Source organism: Dipodomys spectabilis, unplaced genomic scaffold, assembly GCF_019054845.1.
Source record: "Dipodomys spectabilis isolate Male_0828 unplaced genomic scaffold, ASM1905484v1 ptg000098l, whole genome shotgun sequence".
Classification (NCBI taxonomy): Eukaryota; Metazoa; Chordata; class Mammalia; order Rodentia; family Heteromyidae; genus Dipodomys; species Dipodomys spectabilis.
In genome coordinates this window covers 13,453,080-13,472,324 of record NW_024870775.1, presented here as the reverse complement: position 1 = coordinate 13,472,324, position 19,245 = coordinate 13,453,080, and the positions used below count along the sequence as shown (strand labels likewise).

Below are 19,245 nucleotides of genomic sequence, written 5' to 3'. Positions count from 1 at the left end.
GTGGGGAAGTGGCGCTGTGGCTCAAGTGGTAGAGCACTCGCCTTGAGCTGAAGAGCGCAGGGACAGCGCCCAGGCCCAGAGTTCAAGCCCCACGACCAACTTAAAAGAAACACAACAACAAAATCTAGGTGGTTTTCATAGCTTGACTAAATATTGCTACCATGAAAGCAGAAGTATAAATACCTCTATGATACTTTGATTTACATTCCTTCAGATAGATGCCCAATAGTGATACATTACTAGATCATATGGTAGTTCTACTTTTTGTTTTCTGAGGAACTTCCATCTTTATTTCCATGCCTGAGGGATTTTTCCCCCTCATCCTTGCCAGCATTTGTTGTTTATGTGGATAGTGATGACCATTCAAATTAGAGTAAGATAAAATCTCTATGTAAATTCGATTAGTATGTTCTTTATGATCAGGGAGGTCGAACATTTCTACATATGTTTATTGGCCATTTGTACTTCTTCTACTGAGATGTGTCCAGCATTTTTTCCCAGCATTTTTGGGTTGTTGATTCTTTGTTTTTGGAGTTCTATGTAAATTCTAATTGTTCATCCTCTGTTAGATGCATAGCTGCAGATCATCTCCCATTCTATAGGCTGTCTTTTCAACCTAGTGACTATTTCCTTTGCTGTACAAAAGCTTTTAATCACTAATATGTCAATTGTTGTGCCCATTTATTTGCTATTAATGTTCAATTCAAAAAGTCCCTGCCTACTTCAGTACATTCTAGTGTTTTTCCAATTCTTTCAAAGTTTCTTTTCTTGCCTTACAATCTTCAACCCTCTCCAAGTTAATATTATTATAGAGTGAAAGATAAGGATCTAGTCCCCATTTTCTGCAAAAATATGCAATGTTTCATGAATTTGTGTGTCTTCCTTGCTCAGAGATCATGCTAATCTTCTCCGTCCCCTTTCAATTTGCATATCAATGCTGTTGAGGCCAGCACTTTCATTCTCTTGTAGACCACAACAAAACCTGTTCATGATGGAGAATAAGGAATTAGGGAGAAAGGGTTACACATCAATTGTCTCTTCCTGCAAAGCAAACCACTTCCAAGTTCAGAGACTGAAATGCCATCGAGTTATTGTGCACACTTGAGTGAGTGATGGGGCAGTTCCCTGCTGATGAAGCTTGAAGTTACACGTGCATCCAATGGGAGATGTTTTTCATAAGCTACTGGAAGAGCTGGAAGAGGAGTTCGAGTTTAGACATTCTTAGGCTATCTAAGCAAACACTCCACAGTGTTCAAGAAAGCCTTCCAGATAAATGTGGAATACTTTCCCTGCCACTGCTCCATTCACTCATTTAACAAACATTAGTTCACTGCAAAGAACTGGGCAGGGGGTGACTGGATAATCTGCATCACTGACCTTTCCAGGCTCATAGGAAAGGCAACTCAACTCGCAGCTCCAGGGTCTTGCTTGGGAACAAACACAGAGGAGGACCCTGATCCCACCTTGGAGAATCAAGGACGTGTTGCAGGACAGAATATGTCCGTACCGACATAAGAACAGACCTCAGGACCAATGGAATAGAATTGAAAACCCAGAAATGAACCTACAGACCTATAGCCATCTAATCTTCGATAAGGGAGCTAAAACAATAGAATGGAAGACAGACAGCCTCTTCAGTAAATGGTGCTGGCAAAACTGGTTAACTACATGTAGAAAACTAAAGCTAGATCCTTATATATCACCCTGCACCAGAATCAACTCCAAATGGATCAAAGACCTTGAACTCAAAGCAGACACTCTGAAAACATTACAGGATGGAATAGGAGAAACCCTGGGTCTCCTTGGCTCAGGCCGAAATTTTCTGAATAGAGACCCGGAAACACAACAAATCAAAGAAAGGTTGGACAAATGGGATTGTATAAGGTTGCAGAGCTTCTGCAGGGCAAATGACATAGCTAGCAAGATCAATAGAAAGCCCACGGACTGGGAGAAGATCTTCACTAGCCATACAACGGACAAGGGTCTCATATCTAAAATATACTTGGAACTCAAAAAATTAAACCACCCAACAACAAATCCTCAAAGAAACAACTGCCCAATAAGTAAGTGGGCGAAAGACTTAAAGAGAAGCTTCTCTGAAGAAGAAAGAAGGATGGCCAATAGACACATGAAGAAATGTTCAACATCCCTAGCCATAAAAGAAATGCAAATCAAAACAACATTGAGATACCACCTTACTCCAGTTAGAATGGCTAAAATCAAGAACTCTAATAACAACAGATGCTGGAGGGGATGTGGACAGAAAGGAACCTTACTTCATTGTTGGTGGGAATGTAAACTTGTTCAACCACTTTGGAAAGCAGTATGGAGGTTCCTCAAAAGACTCCACATAGAGCTCCCCAATGACCCAGCAATCCCACTTTTGGGCATTTACCCAAATGATCACAAACAAGGCCACACTAAAGCTACCAGCACAACTATGTTTATTGCAGCATTATTTACCATAGCTAAGATATGGAACCAACCCAGATGCCCCTCAGTAGATGAATGGATCTAGAAGATGTGGTATATATACACAATGGAATTCTATGCCTCCATCAGAAAGAATGACATTTCTCCATTTGTTAGGAAATGGAAAGGCTTGGAAAAAATTATATTAAGTGAAGTAAGCCAGGCCCAAAGAAACATAGGTCTCATGGTTTCCCTTATTTGCAATATCTAGTATAGGTATGAGTCAAGCGGAAAAAGTCAGAGAATGTGATGTTAGGAAAACGAACCCTCAAATATGTATTTTAATGTTTTTGTTTCTTTCATGCATGTGTTTCTAACGCATTTATAAGATTATTTCTTTGTTGCTTTGTATGTCCCTCCCCCACAGTGTAACCCCCGCTTTCACTATATTTGATGTCAGTATAACATGTGGAGGAGACGGGGACAAACAAGTCGTTTAAGGATTCAGGTGGACCTGTTGCAACAATGAGAAGTACAAAATGTCATGTCAAAACCAGCTTTACAATGTCGGTGGGGGGGGGAGGGGGGGTATGATTGGGTGGGGGGGGAGGGGGGAGGCTGGGAAGGGAGGTGAAGGGTAAACAAAGGAGGAGGCTGCAATGCTTGGTAAGAAATGTATGCATTATCCTGCCCATGTAATTGTAACCCCTCTGTACAGTATGTTCTCAAATAAAATTAAATTAAATTAAAAAAAAAAAAAAGAATATGTCCGTACCGAATCTTGAAAGATGTGCATGGGGTTGATAGAGGTACAGGGAGTGGGGATGGGGATCATTAAACCCTGGGGGCCAGTAGATGTGGGAGTAGGCAATAGACAGGGTCAAAGCTTGTCTTCTTTGAGAGATATCCAGAAATCAGTGGTTCTCCACTGACATTTCACACTCATTTAAGAACAAGCAACCAGCAGGGCAGCCATGCTTCACACTTCTAATCCTAGCTATTGGGGAAACTAAAATCTGAGGATCACAGTTTGAAACCAGCTTGGGCAGGAAAGACTATGAGACTCTTATCTCCAATTAACCATCAAAACCCCAGAAATGGAGCTGTGGCTCAAGTGCTAGAGTGCCAGCCTTGAGCAAAAAAGCTCAGGTTCAAATCCAGGTCCTGAGTTCAAGCCCTAAGACTGATGCTCACGCACGTGCGTGCGCACAGAGAGAGAGAGCGAGAGAGAGAGAGACAGGAGAGAGAGAGAGAGAGAAAATAAGGCACCAGCCAAGAAAACAGGGCAACTTTTAAAATAGAGAGAAGAATTGGGGATATATTAGGGGAAAAGGGGGATAACGGAAGGGATGGACCCTAATCAAGATGCCTTGTATGTATAAATTGCCATGTTGAACTGGGACCCTTTGGTGCAACTATTTAAAGATAATTTTTAAATCATTTTAATTAAAAATAAAGAAGCCATGCGCTAGTAGTGGCTCACATTTGTAATCCTAGCTACTCAAGAGGCTGAGAGCTAAGGATCACAGGAAGGAAAGTCCCTGAGATTCTTTTCTTCAATTAACCGCCAGAAAGACAGAAGAAGAGTTTGTAGTTCATGTGGTAGAGCATTAGCCTTGAGCAAAAAAAAAAAAAAAGCTCAGAGACAGCAGCCAGGTACTAGAACTGGGACTGGGACTTGAACTCAGGACCTCACACTTTTACTTGGCTTGTTTTGCCCCAGGCTAGCAATCTACCACCTGAGCCACAGCTCCACTTTAGGCATTTATTTGATGCTTAATTGGAGATAAGAGTCTCTCGTACTTGTCTGCCTGGGCTAGCATTGAATCATGATTCTCAGATCTCAGCCTCCCGAGTAGGTAAGGCTATAGCTGTGAGCCTCTGGCACCCAGCAAAGGTGTATTTTTTTTAACCTACATAATATAAACTACCTAGGATGGAGTTGTTTCATAATGAATGGATGCCTCAGTCTAAATTGTGTAGCCTGCCATCCTGAGACACAACCTTCACTCTCATGGTTCTTCATCCTTAAACATGCTCCCCACCCTCAAGGTTACCCTCCTTAGACCCAGCCTCTACTTTGCAGCTTTGTCGTGTCTAGTAGGTATGTATGGCCTTCACCCTCAAGATTTCCTCTTTGCTGGGTGCTGGTGGCTCATGCCTGTAATCCTAGCTACTCAGGAGGCTGAGATCTGAGGATTGCGGTTCAAAGCCAGCCCGGGCAGGAGAGACCGTGAGACTCCTATCTCCAATAAACCATCAGAAAACCGGAAGTGGCGCTGTAGCTCAAGTGGTAGAGCGCTCGCCTTGAGCTGAAGAGCTGAGGGACAGCGCCCAGGCCCAGAGTTCAAGCCCCACGACCGACAAAAAAAAAAAAAAAAAAAAAAAAGATTTCCTCTTTATCTTAAATGGCTGCTATACCTTCAACTATCATAACTATATTTCAAAACCAGAAAGAAAAAAATAAAAGGAAAAATGGAAAGACATGACACATCAAGAAATGTAATCCTTTTCAACACTTTCTGGAAACCCTTCCCATTGGTGTCCATATGCCTCTCATTGACTAGAACTGAGAGATCTGGCTGCTCAGGCTATAGTAGAGAATGGAAAGTCACATCTGATGTTTTGGAGCTCTGGTTCTCTGAATAAAATCCTATTAAGGAGGAAGGCATTAAGGGTGCTGCATAACCAGCCATTTCTTCATAGGAAGCCACAAGGGATTGTGGGAGGTGGGGGGCTAAGGAAATGAGCTCAGGAAAAATTGCAGCAGGAGAACTTCCTTTGCAGGAGAGCAAGCTTCCTTTCCTTGTCTTAGCTGAGAATCCCAACCTGGAAGAGGATTCACAGCCTGTCTGCACAGACATGTTTCCTGAAAACTTGCAAGTGGCCTCCAGATGCCTCTGAAGGGAGATTCCTTTTTAGAGAGGGTGGGCCATGATACATGACCATGTTTCCCAATTGTGTCTTACAGGAGAGCATTCCTCCTTTGAATTTTCTTCAGAGGATTTGTGTAGAGGTGGCTGGGGGGCACGGTCCCCGCAAAACTGGCTCATGGCCGTCCTTAACATAGCTACCAGGGAAGCCAGGAATGGAAAAGCCCCACTTCATGTCTATATCTTCACCAGCATGCTCTAGTTAATTAAAAGGACACAAGATTATTTTCCAACAGCTCACAAATCCCATCCTGCCTCCCTCCATCCTTTGCTCAGAAGCACATAAAGAAATTAGGGCAATTTAGTTTCATTTGATTCATTGCCTTTTGATGTGACTCTTCAGTCATCAGCGCCTCTACAGTATTACGGAATTTTGCTGGCATTGACTTTTAGTGTCATTTGGAGACAAGACAGTAAAAGCTAATATGCACTGGCTTTACTAACAAAGAAAAATAAATGCTAGATGAGAGGAAACTCCAGTTGGATTCACTTCCTGGCAGTTCATACAAGTTCATGACTGTTACTGACTTCAATGATGTACATTGATGAAGATAACAACCCTAGCAGGCTCATATTTTAATTTCATCCCTTTAAGTCTTATTTATTTACTTATTTATTTGATTGTTTATTTTGTGCCAGTACTAGGGCTTGCACTTATGGCCTAGGCACTGTCCCTTAATTTTATTACTAAAGGCTGGTGCTCTACCACTTGGCCATCCCTCCATTTCTAGCTTTGTGGTGATTAGTTAGAGATAAGGCTCTCATAGACTTTCCTGCCCAAGCTGGCTTCAAACTATGATCCTCAAATCATAGCCTCTAAGTAGCTAGGATGTACAAGCAAGAGACACAAGCACCCGGGCAAGTCTTGTCTTTCTAAACTGGAGCAACTCAAGTGAGTTGTGACCTGAGTGATTTTGATCCTTTTCAATCTAGAGCATTGTGCCACTGAAGGTTGGAGTTTCCAAGCTGATGAGTTTCCAATCTCAGTACAGCTGCCTGTCTTGCTTCCATTCCTGAAGTAGTCTGTCTAAGATGGAGTAATCCGAGAAGCTGTCATGTCAAAAGACCCCTCAGGAGACTAACTTCACATAACGACTCTCCAGGGCAGGAACATGGATGCAAGAATGTCCTCCTCTTTCCCTGTTTTTCCAAGAATAATAAATAACTTCTTATCCAAACCCATGGCTGATGTTTATCTCTTGAGCTGTGGGCATCCGGAAAGAACAACAAAAACAACAACACATTCCCGCTCTGCTGAGAAATTTGAAGCCTAAAACAACGAAGTGGAAATTGTGAAATGCAAGATTTATAACATTTGCTGCTCCTGGGACATATGGCTGAAATGTGAAGTTGTGATCACACCCACCCAGCCTCAAGCCTGTCACGTTAGCTACTTAGGATGTTAAGATCAGAGGATCCCAGTTCAAAGCCAGCCCAGGCAGCAAAGTCCAAGAGACTCTAATTTCCAATCTACCAAAAAGAAGCCAAGAGTGGAGATATGGCTCAAATGGTTAAAGTATGAGCCTTGAGAGAAAAAGCTAAAGGACAATGTTCATGCTCTGAGTTCAAGACCTGGTAAAAATAAGTAAGTAAGTAAGTAAATCTATTTTATTAACAGAAACTGAGATTTCCTATGGCTGACAGATCAGGAGGATCTTCCATTAAAAAGATACTTCTGTTATAGATTTTAAAAACTGTCAGGACTTAACCTACAGAGAGAAAACCAAGATAGAGAAAGGCAGAGGAAACCAGAGGCTGAGTTTCTGTGGAAGTTTCTGCAGGCAGGACAAAAATGCATGCTGGGACTAGCTAACAGCAGTTTAACTGCAGCTGGCTCTGGTTGCCAAGGCTCTCTAGTTGTCTGGTGTCTAGTGCCAAAATGATAAGACTAGATGGATAGTTACTGGGGTAGGGGGTGACAGTCAAATAAGGAGGTAGAGACTGTGGGTTCTGGATTGGTTGATTTTCATTTAAAAAGTATGTGTTCTTGCTTACTTACTGTCCCAGGAATTGGACAGCCCTGAGAGAGGTTATGTCTCTAAGGCCTGTAAAATCAGATGTCAAAGCATCAGAACCCAGACAATAAGATGTAACTGATACAACACATTCCTGGCTAGGAAGATGGAAGTCACCTGTGAGGCTGTTTATTGGCACAGACATGGAGTGCTGCACAGTACCTGTAGGCCTGGCTGAAGGATTAATGCCCAGTTGTTTCTTATGTAGGTTAGCTCCTCTATCCCACAATCCCTGGGCTAGGACATGGGCAGTGTTCCATAGGCACTGGCCGGAAAGTCTAAGTTTCAGCATCAAGCAGCATGCCTAGCTTTGGAGGGAAAAGCACCCATATTTCCACTTGGTGGTCCATTCGTCACCTACTGCTTATACTTTCAACTCATGTAGCCCCTTTTCAAACAGGAAACTAATTTACCTCCTGGAGTTACTACACGGATTATGAATAAGCCTTTGAGAGACCTTCTCAAAGTTAGGAGGTATAGAAGAAATCAACCTCCAATGGCCTCCTGTTCTATGGGGTCACATCCTTGGATGTTGTGCATAGCTTGTCAGGCCACCTGTATCCTCCAAGGATTTAGATTAGTGATATCGAATGAGTTCTGTCACAAACCTCCCTTCCCTTCCTTTGTCATGGACCCTGGGGGTGATGGGAACGAGGCCTTACCCTGACCCTAGCGTTTCCACAGGCTGCTAATCTCTGGTTAACTCTGTCCATCCATCTTCCTTCCCTGTTTCCTGGATGCAGTGCCTTAGCTTTCTACTAGCTTAGTTTCCAGACACTGGTTCTCAGAGTTGCCCTTGTCCTAGCTAGTAAGAAAGCTAACATTATCACTTTCAGTGATGTTCTTTCAGGGAGGGATTGACATCAATTACAAATTGACATCAGTTATAAATCTATTATAAATATCATATATGAGTACATGGAAAATGCAAAATCTAATGGAAGTAAAATTATAATTATATGTCACAAGTAATCTTAGTTTGATGTTTATGAGATTCTACTCAATATGCTTTCTGATTTTCTTTTTAATTAGGAAACATGTCAAACACACCCAAAACAGAGACTGATACATGAGACATTTGCACATCTACTGCCAAGATTCAACACATGGGAACATTTTGTCTTCCTTGCTCCAGACCCTAGGAACAAACCCAACAAGAAATAAAATAGTAGAGATTAAACTTTAAATTCCTTCATCCTTTGCTGCCCTCCTTCCCACTACAGACATAACCTATGGGGTGAATTGTGTCCTTTTGTGATTATGAACAGTGCCATAACATGTATATCTAAAGTAGACAAGATGATTGCTTTCGGTTCTTTTAAAATTATGCCATTATGCTTCATGCATCACTTTATTTATTGCTTTATTTATGTTGGGTTTTTTTTGTGCCCGTACTGAGACTTATACTCAGTGCTTCATACTCTCCCATAGCTTTTTTGCTCAAGGCCTGCACTCTGGCTCTTGAGACATGTCTCCACTTGCAGCTTTTTCCTGGTTAACTGGAGATAAGAGTCTCTTAGATTTATCTTCCCAGGCTGGCTTTGAACGGTGATTCTCAGAGTTCAGCCTCCTGAGTAGCTAGGATTGTAGGCCCATCTCATTGCATCACTTTATAATATGTCTTTTGCTTCTATTATGTTTTTGTTATTGATCGTAGCTACTTCACATAGATCTCTATTAACTATTTGTAAATTCTGTTGGTTGAATAAGCCATGGTTAATTGTTTCAATTAACCATTTAAAGTCCTGTTTCAGTCAGCAGTGGATATATGTAGGACATGACTTCATGATGCCTTAGCTTTTAGTTTGTGAAAGAACCATCTACAATGTTCACATAATGACTAAATCATTTAATGATAGATTTCTCAGAATATGTCCCCATCGTTAAGCAGCACATGACTGTTTTTCTATTCCTGTTTGAAACAATTTACTGTTTCTAAACTTTTCATTGTACCAAGTAACACCGAGCCATCCTCTTCCCCATACTGTCCTGTGCTTACCAGGAAGTGAATTTCTTGTCACAGAGAATGTATGTGAGGGAAGCCATGCATCATATTGGCCAGTTGTTCCCCTAAGCGGTTGAAGATTACTAAAGCGGTTGAAGATCACTACTGTTTTGGAAGTCCCCAGCCCATATCTATGGCTTTGTCTTCAATGGAATCATAGGTACTCACTCTTGCTCACATGCCACTAGAGCATTGTTTGGACAGGAGCCACCAGGTGTGGCTGAGCTGGCAGCATTTCAGTGGGAGCTCTGTACGTCCTGGGGACACTCTTAAGAGACACAGTCCTCTCTCCGCTTCTACCAACATTCCCTTACCTGTGAGAAATCTCTCTGATTAAAATAGTTGGATTGATTTCTGAGTTCTACCTGAGATTCTGAACTCCACACACTGTGAGGAAGCCCAACAGCCAGGAAAGGACCAGATGGCTCTTAAGTCATTACCAACAATGACAGAAATTTTCAATTTTCTCTAGTAGCAGTCGGCTAGTTGTTACCAATTTGATAGGTGGGAAAGGAAGATGAGAATCTACTTAGAATTTTGCCTCATTCTGGGCATCTTGTCATTTTTACAGACCATTTGGGCTTTCTTCTTTATTATATCCATATTCCTTGCTCGGTATATATATATATATATATATATATATATATATGTCACTAATTAGCCATACACAGTACAATGAATAGCCCCAAATCTTAATGGCTTGACATCAAACAGGTTAATTTTTTGCTAATTGCATACCTGATGAGAAGCAGCTACTGGAGGGCTCCCTCTGAGCTTAACTTCTTCCATTGAGTGTCTCAGCCATCTTGGGGGTTTGCCTCTTGCTAAGAGAACAGAAGAGAAATATAAAACATGGAGTGAGACATTTCAGGAACCAGGACTGGAGAGGAAGGGGCTGTCCATATTCCAAGAGCCAGCAGTCAATAACATAACCAATCCAACTTGAAGAGTCTGACATTGGAAAGGTACATAGAGCTTACAAATCATTTCTTTACTGCCCATATGTTCATTTTGGTCAAGTCTTGAGAGGGTTTAGAAATATAGAGTTTGCTTCCAAAAGAGCTTACCTGTAGGGCTAGTAAGTTGATGTTAGTTATAGCTGGGAGTTCATCCAGACCCAAGAGCCATCTGGTCTTTCCAAGGGTATTGGGCTTCCTCACACCATGGCAGCTTGGTTTCAAGAACACATATCCCATAAGAACTAGTAGAAGATTCATGGCTCTTCGCGAGTTAACCTTGGAAACCACATTGCCCTTTGTGAGTTAAACATGGAAACAACATACTGAACCTGTTCTTCCAAAGCCACAAGTGTGCCCAGAGTAAGGAAAGAAAACAAAAACACCTCTACACAGTCCCTCAATGGGAAGTAAGTCGGTCACATTGCAAACTAGCACAGGGAGTGAGAGATGGTGGAGGGCATGTTGGAAAAGCCAGTGTTCCACAAGGCCCTCATGCAGTCTCAGGATCTCAACAGTTAATGTTTTTGTTATTGTAGCTTCTTTGTTAATAGTATCTCTGGAACATGATCACAAATCTAACAGGCTTCTGATCTATGACCTTCATTTGAGTCTGAATTGTAGTAATGTACCCATTGTGTGTGTGTGTGTGTGTGTGAGAGAGAGAGAGAGAGAGAGAGAGAGAGAGAGAGAGAGAGAGAGAGAGAGGTGAATGTTCCCCTGAATATCAATTCAAGTCTTCTCTATCACTTCCCCATTTCCCTTCTCAACTCTTTGGAGGCTCCCAAGGGAAGGATGTCCAGGAAGGATGTACTGCAGTATGATGATTCTCTTCATTCATTGGAGAACTTCTATGGGGCTTTTGTGGACAGATTCTTTTCAAATTCTGTCTCTTCCTACTTGTGACTTAGACACATCTGTCTTTTCTAACACTGCAGTGACTATTTTTTTTGACTTCCCTATTTGCCTTTCAGTTCTCTGTATAAGTGGCTTAATTCTTTTAGTCTTAGAATATCTTTCTGAATGCAGCCATACACACTTTGAATCTTTGAGTTGCCAGTTCCGTTATTTGTTTGTGTGTTTGTTTATTTGTTTATTTATTTATGATTACTAGAGTTTGAGCTCAGGGCCTTGTGTTTGTTGGTTGCTGTACCACTTGAGCCATAATCCTTTAGGTATGTGATATGTCTCCAGTTGTCACAAACAATGGTTTTACTGATTGTTTTCCATGACAGTCATTTCCATCTGTTACAAGAACTTGTCTGCTTCCTGCTGTGCTATCCACAGAGCAGCACTTGGGAGATTGGCATTGATAAAGACCCAGACAATAAAAGAATAACGAAACACCACTGGATTTATCTTAAACAAAACAACAACAACACTTGCTTCCAAAAAGAATTGAAGGACATGAACAAATGTGTTTTAAAAAATAACCATTGTCTATAATCAAGAACTCTAACAACAACAGATGCTGGAGGGGATGTGGACAGAAGGGAACCCTACTGCATTGTTGGTGGAAGTGTAAACTTGTTCAACCACTTTGGTTCCTCAAAAGACTCCACAAAGAGTCCCTATGACCCAGCAATCCCACTTTTGGGCATTTACCCAAATGATCACAAACAAGACCAAACTAAAGCTACCAGCACAACTATGTTTATTGCAGTATTATTTACCATAGCTAAGATATGGAACCAACCCAAATGCCCCTCAGTAGATGAATGGATCAAGAAAATGTGGTATATATACACAATGGAATTCTATGCCTACATCAAAAAGAATGACATTACCCCATTTGTTAGGAAATGGAAAGACTTGGAAAATATTATATTAAGTGAAGTAAGCCAGGCCCAAAGAAACATAGGTCCCATGGTTTCCTTTATTTGCAATGACTAGTATATGTCTGAGACAAGCAGAAATGGTCAGATAAGTTGATGTTAGGCAAAATTAACCCCAAGATAAGGACTCAAATGTTTTTACTTTCTTGTTATTGTTTCGAACATATTTATAAGATCCTTTCTTTGTTGCTTTGTATGTCCCTCCCCCACAGTATAACCCTTGTTTTCACTGTCTTTGATGTTGGTATAATTTGTGGAGGGGAAGGGAAAAAACAAATTGTTTAAATAGGGATACAGGTGGATCCATTGCAACAATGAGATGTACAAGATGTTATGCAGAAAATGAACTTTACAACTTTGGTGCTGGGGTTGGGGGATGTCCCCTCCCCCCCTCCCCCGGGAGGGGGGAATAGGAGGGCGTGGATGGGAAGGGGAAACAAAGGAGGAGGCCATAATGCTTGATAAGAAATGTACTCATTACCTTGCTCATGTAATTGTAACCCCTCTGTACAGTATTTTCACAATAAAAAAAAGTAGCCATTGTTTGCTTTGTGTTTTGCTGCTCTCTGATAATTGAAATTTTCTGTATGGCTTTTCAAAGTGAAAGAATCTCATTTTAAATATTTTAAAGAAATGAAAGAAACAATTGGGATCTTTAGTTTTCTCTCTCTAAAAACTCTTTTGGAGAATAGGGACTGTTTTTATGTAATAGAGTTCTTTATCATTGTGACCCCAATTTAAAACTGAATACCTCTCATTCCCATTTGTTGAATATTTCCATTATAACTAACCCAAGAGAACAGATTATGCTAATGGCTAATTAAAATTTTCACTAGCATCTAGTAGAAAACTCATTAACTCATACTATCAAGATACTATTTATCCCACAATTTCTCCTCCTTCTTTTTAATGATATATTTTGAAAGGAAAAATATACAGAATTCACCAGAACAGCATAAAAAATTTGTATCCTTCCTAAATGAATTACATTGTTACTTTACTCTCTCTACCATATCTTCTCTCTATCCATCTATAATCATAAATCACTAGTCTTTTGGGATCTGTAGAGATCCCTATATTTACAATGTATTTTCCTTAAAGACACATAAATTCTATACAATTCCCCTGCTGGAGAAATCAACACTGATGAAATATTATATCCAACCAACAGACACTCTTCAAATTTTTCCAACTTTCCTACACCATATGTATTTCTTTGTGGTCCACAAATCTATCCAAGGTCATGTGTTGTGTGTTAATTGTCCTGACTTTTGAATTGCCTTCATTCTGGAAGCTTCTTTACCTTCTCTCAATCTCTCATTTCTTAGATGGCTCTTTAGAGAGCCCTTGGCAACTTGACTCTCCATGACAGATCCAGGCCATGACAGACCTTAATGGGGAACCATGCTGTACTCAATACACATTACCACCCATTCCTAGTGCTACAGGGGGGTCACTTTGTTCTTTCTGGAGTCTGCCAGGCCTTACCCCTGCAAAGTCACCATTTCCTTCTGCACAATTAATTAGGATTGCCTAGAAGATTCTCTGAAACTACAACCACCTTTTTCTTATCAGCCCACTAGCCACAGTATCTAGAAATGGCTCCTGCTTGAATCTTCACCCTAGGATATTTTCCTAATTCCATTATTCCTTTTGCTTGTATTAGTCAGCCTTCTATTTTAAGGAAGAGTTTTTCCTTTCTTCTTACTTGTTTATCTATAACAGTGTGAAATCACAATGGACTACTTCATTCAATGAGTTACAGAGAGAGGGAAGAAAAATAGAGATAACAAATAAAGCAACAAAATAGAGGAACTGTATCCCAGCTTTTCTTTAATATGCTGTAAAGAACATCCTAACCAACTCTAGGATTACTAAACCACTTTTTCATTCACTCTAGAAGCCATATGCTTCTCAGCACCTAGATATGCATGAAAACAGCCTGTCAAGAGAGATTGAATTAAAAATGCAATTCTAAAGCTGGGTGCCAGTGGCTCATACTCAGAAGGGCTGAGATCTGAGGATCACATTCAAAGTTAGCCCAGCTAGGAAAAGCTGTGAGACTCATCCCTAATTAACCACCAAAGAGCCAGAAGTGGAGATCAAGTGGTAAAAGACTAGTCTTGACCACTGAAGATCAGGGATAGTACCAAGGCCCTGAGTTCAAGCCCCAGGACCAGCAAAAAAAAAAAAAATCTAGCTAGGTACCAATGGCTCATGCCTGTAGTTCTAGCTCCTCAGGAGATTGACATCTGAGGGTTACTGTTTGAAGCTAGCACAGGTATGAAAGGGTGTGAGCTTTCTATCTCAATCTCTGTCTCCAATTAACCAAGACAAAAAAAAAAAAAAACCCTGGAAGTAGAGCTGTGGAGATGGTTTAGAGCTGGCCTTGAGCAAAACAAAACAAAACAAAAAAACTCATAGACAGTGCCAGGGCTCTGAGTTCAAGCCCCAGGGCAGAGAGAGGAACAGACAGACAGACAGACAGACAGACAGACACACACACACACACACACACACACACACAAATTTCTAAATATAGCCACTTGCCATATTAAGACATTTTGATCAACAATGCTTATTAGATTATGGCCACAACATATCCATAAAAATATCATGAAGCTGAAACATTCCTATTTGCTAGTGAGTCATGGCTGCCCTAACTTTGAAGTACAGCATATGCAGTGGTTTCTGGTACTGCTATAACCAAACCCTCTGCACTGTCAGTCATCTAGAAGTAAAGCACATGCAAGTGCATATGGTAAATAATACTTGATAATAAACAACTGTGTTCCTGGGCTATACATCTACTGTACTGTATTATCCTTATTTTAGCGTGCACGCTTTCCAGTTATGAAAGGAAAGGTTGCTGTAAAATAGCAGGCTATCGTCCACCAGCAACTGCCCTCTATGTCCTGTGTACATCGCATCTCTCTATTCCATCATTCTCTCTTGTGGGCGATTTAATCCGGAGTTGTTTTGTTCATCAAGACCTTTGGAACAGCAGACCAGAGCATATAGCTTAGGTGTGGATTAGACTATACGAACTAGATTTGCATGAGTATACTCTATGATGTTCACACAATGACAAAAATGGTCTAATGACACATTTCTTAGAAGGTAGCCTTGATATTGACGCATAACTCTAGTTATTAGGAAAACTGATACTGAAAAACTGTGTAACACCTGGATCAGCCCTTTACAGTCTCAAATAATCAGTCCATGGACACAGAGGAAGAAGTAAAATGGTAAGGATTTATTGAAGAAAAAGATAAACAGAACTATCTTGGGTCCCAACAAAGGGCACAACTTGGGTTGTGTTGTGTGGGGGTTAATAGTGTGTCTTTAGGGGAGAGCTATGAGACTCTCAAGATCACTGGACAGCCTGAGATCAAGAACAGTGCCCAGACCCAATCAGAAGTGCCATGTAGTATACACAAACTCTGCATGGGCGGTAGCCCCTCTGATTGGATGCCCACTCCTGGTACATTTCTTGGGTCCAATCAGTTATTTAGTGGGAGTCTTCCAGGGGCAGTGGCATGATGCCCAGGGTCCACACGCATAACTGTGCAGGGCCATGGTGATCTAGTGTCTAGAGGCCTGCACACAGGACTGCTCAGGGCCCTGAGCAGTGAGGGATAAAACCTAACTCTTTATAAGAGAGGGCCTTTGTCCTGATTATCCAGTCAGGCTACTTTTCTGCTCTCAAAACCACAGAAAGCCCTGCCGTGTTCCACTGGGCTAATTTCCTATAAATTCCTTCTTGATTTTGAAAGTCAGTGCTTCTATTGGTCTGACGTGACTGGGTGGTTGGCTCTGCAGTCAGGATTCATGGATTCTATCACTTGCCTTTAAAACCTACGCTCATTGGATAGAAGCTGTGCCTGTCAGTTTAGAATAGAAAACTAGAAGCCGTCCTTCCTCTTCCACTAGGACTCAGAACTAATGCCATCTATCTACTGAAGATTTTCACAGGGTTCTGAACTTATATTAGGTGACGTCACTTGGATAAATAAACAACAAAGATAAGGGCAGGCCTTCACTGGCCTTTCCAAAAGACACCAGAGGAGGCCATGCCAAAATGTAAAAAGAGAAGAGAAGGGAGAAAATACCCATGCACACAATGACCGCAGACCAGGGTCTTCTGTTTGTTTTTATAGTTTATACATTCACATTAACTTGATTGGAAGTTTGATCCACAGCCCATAGATTCCAGAGTCACCCGTTGAGAGTCTGGTCAATCCAGCCTGGAAGGGAGCTTTATACTGTCAGTGAAGACCCCACAGCAGAAGCAGTGAGCCGCTGGTACCACAGGAGGTTTGTGAACACAGAAACCTTCATCAAAATATTGACAAACTGAGATGGAATTTCAAAAGAGAAATGTGGGGATATTTTGGTGAGCTGTGGCTGGATTTCCCAGTATTTTTATTTCCTCTGTGCTCCTCTGGCTCCTGTGTGTCTGTACCGACCCTCATAGCGAAGCCAGCATTATGTCCTGATGGATCTAGAGGCCTCCTTCAAGTGGGCTCCTCCAGCCTAGGAGCCTACCGGAGCATTCTTGGTAAGGCTCTTTGTGTTATCTCTAAATCGCAGGGCTTATATTTTCATTTCAATTGTTGGTATTCCTTTTTTTTTTTCTTTGTCTCTTAAGAAAGACTCAGGAGTGGGGCTGGGAAGTTGGCTCAGTGGTAGAGCGCTAGCTTCACATGCATGAGGCCTTGGGTTCAACTCCTCAGCACCACATAAGCAGAAAAAAGCCAGAAGTGGTGTTGTGGCTCAAGTGGTAGGATGCTAGCCTTGAGCGGAAGAGCTGAGGGACAGCACCCAGGCCTAGAGGTCAGAACCCACAATGCTAAAAAAGAAAGAAAGAAAGAAAGAAAGAAAGAAAGAAAGAAAGAAAGAAAGAAAGAAAGAAAGAAAGAAAGGAAGGAAGGAAGGAAGGAAGGAAGGAAGGAAGGAAGGAAGGAAGGAAGGAAGGAAGGAAGGAAGGAAGGAAGAAAGAAAGGAAGAAAGGAAGGAAGGAAAGAAAGAAAGAGAAAAAAGAAAAAGAAATCAGTGAAAAGATGTATCACTAGTCACACTCTTAGTATCATTTACTCGCCTGATTTCTGAGGATCTTGGTTCCGCAGTCTTTTTTCCCAAGTGCAACACATCTTGATTAGATTTAATACACACCATACAGAGAGATGAAGCCCTAAGCTATACTCTTGCCAACAGTATCCTGGATACACAGTCACCCAAATGTGGGTGGTAAAGAATTGACAAATTAACCAAATAATACCTTCCTCTATTCAAAGCATCAAGAATTCTCCTAAGTAATTATTTTCATAAAATATGTGCAAGATATTCTGTTTTTCCTCACCCCCTACTCTCTAGGAGTCCTAGCAGTGTACAAACAACACACAGCTGGTTTATTACAGTTATGCTCTGATGGTTAGCAGAAATGGCCACACAACATTATGTAAGTATTCTGAGCACAGGAAGGCACCCATCTACTAAACTCAGGGAAAACTTACCTGCTGTGCCCATGTGAGACAAGGCATAATGGTATCTGATAGTAAGTGAACAATACCTTGTTATTCTTTTCTTATATGACCATAAATCTCAACTTGCCTGCTTTGATGTTGGAATAAAACCCACTATTTTACCCCCGCTTTCACTATATTTGATGTCAGTATAACATGTGGAGGAGATGGGGACAAACAAGTCGTTTAAGGATTCAGGTGGACCTGTTGCAACAATGAGAAGTACAAAATGTCATGTCAAAACCAGCTTTACAATGTCGGTGTGGGGGGGGGAGGGGGGGTATGATTGGGTGGGGGGGGAGGGGGGAGGCTGGGAAGGGAGGTGAAGGCTAAACAAAGGAGGAGGCTGCAATGCTTGGTAAGAAATGTATGCATTATCCTGCCCATGTAATTGTAACCCCTCTGTACAGTATGTTCTCAAATAAAATAAAATAAAATTTTAAAAAAAACCCACTATTTTATTTTATTTTTTGCTTCTCTTTTTTTAAAAATAGTTTTTATTGTAGAGATACTGTACAGAGGGGTTACCGTTACATGAAAAAGGTAATGTGTACATTTCCTATTGAGCATTGTTATCCCCTCCTTTGTTTTTCCCCTACATCCCTTCCCTCCAAACCTCCCCAACTCCTCCCTGCCCTCCCCTCACCCCTACAAGTTGTAAAGTTCATTTTCAACATAGTGTCTTGTACATCTTATTGTTACAATGGGTCAACCATTGTTACAATGGGTCTTGTGCTGGTACTGAGGCTTGAACTCAGGGCCTAATACTCTGCTCTTGCTCAGCTTTTTCTACTCAAGGCTGGTGTTCTGCCACATGAGTCATGCCTCTACATCTGGTCTTTTGCTAGTTAACTGGAGATAAAGAGTCCCTGGGATTTATCTACCTGGGCTGGATTTGAACCTTGATCCTCAGATCTCAGCCTCCTGTGTAGTTAGGATTACAGACTTGAGGCAATGGCTCCTGGCTGAAAAGAACCACTCCCTATGTTTCCAGGCACCCTTTTCCAGTGACATGTATGGCCATTTGTTCCTGGTGTTCTGGAATCTATGCATGTGCAGTTGACTCAAGTTCCTTGTAAAATTTATTCTTTAGGCACTGGCTTCACATCCTGAGTCATTGTCAAGATCACAGAACATACTACTCAATGCACATATGTAAGAATGGAACCAGATAATTTGTGAGTGGGCAGGTTGGGACAGACTGTGGAAAAATGACAGAATTGATCAAGATGCATTGTACTCATAAACTGACATGTTGAACTGAAATGCTTTTGTACAACTACTGAAAGATTATAAATCAATAAGTAGCTAATAAAGAGTAGATAAATCAAAACTGTAGAAGATGCAGAGATATCATCCAAAGTTCTGAGAATCGTTTCTCCTTTTCTATCAGAGACAGAAGTCCATTCCCATTCCTCAATTCCTGCAGCCTCTGGTAATCTTCAGGGCTGGTGGAGAGAATATGTTCTAGTTGTTTCTCTGAGCATCTCCAGCAGCTTCAAACCACCCTGACAAAAAAAGCCCTGCTGCAGTTTTCCACATCGCCTTCTCCCCCACTCCTCAA

At 41.3% G+C, this 19,245-nt stretch overlaps 1 non-coding gene across 1 annotated transcript; it reads right to left on the bottom strand.

The window, feature by feature from the left end:
- Window positions 1–846: 846 nt before the first annotated feature.
- On the bottom strand, window positions 847–953 carry LOC122113912. Its single transcript, XR_006148479.1, has one exon. It is a non-coding gene; the product is annotated as a U6 spliceosomal RNA (small nuclear RNA).
- Between the last annotated feature and the right edge of the window lie 18,292 nt (window positions 954–19,245).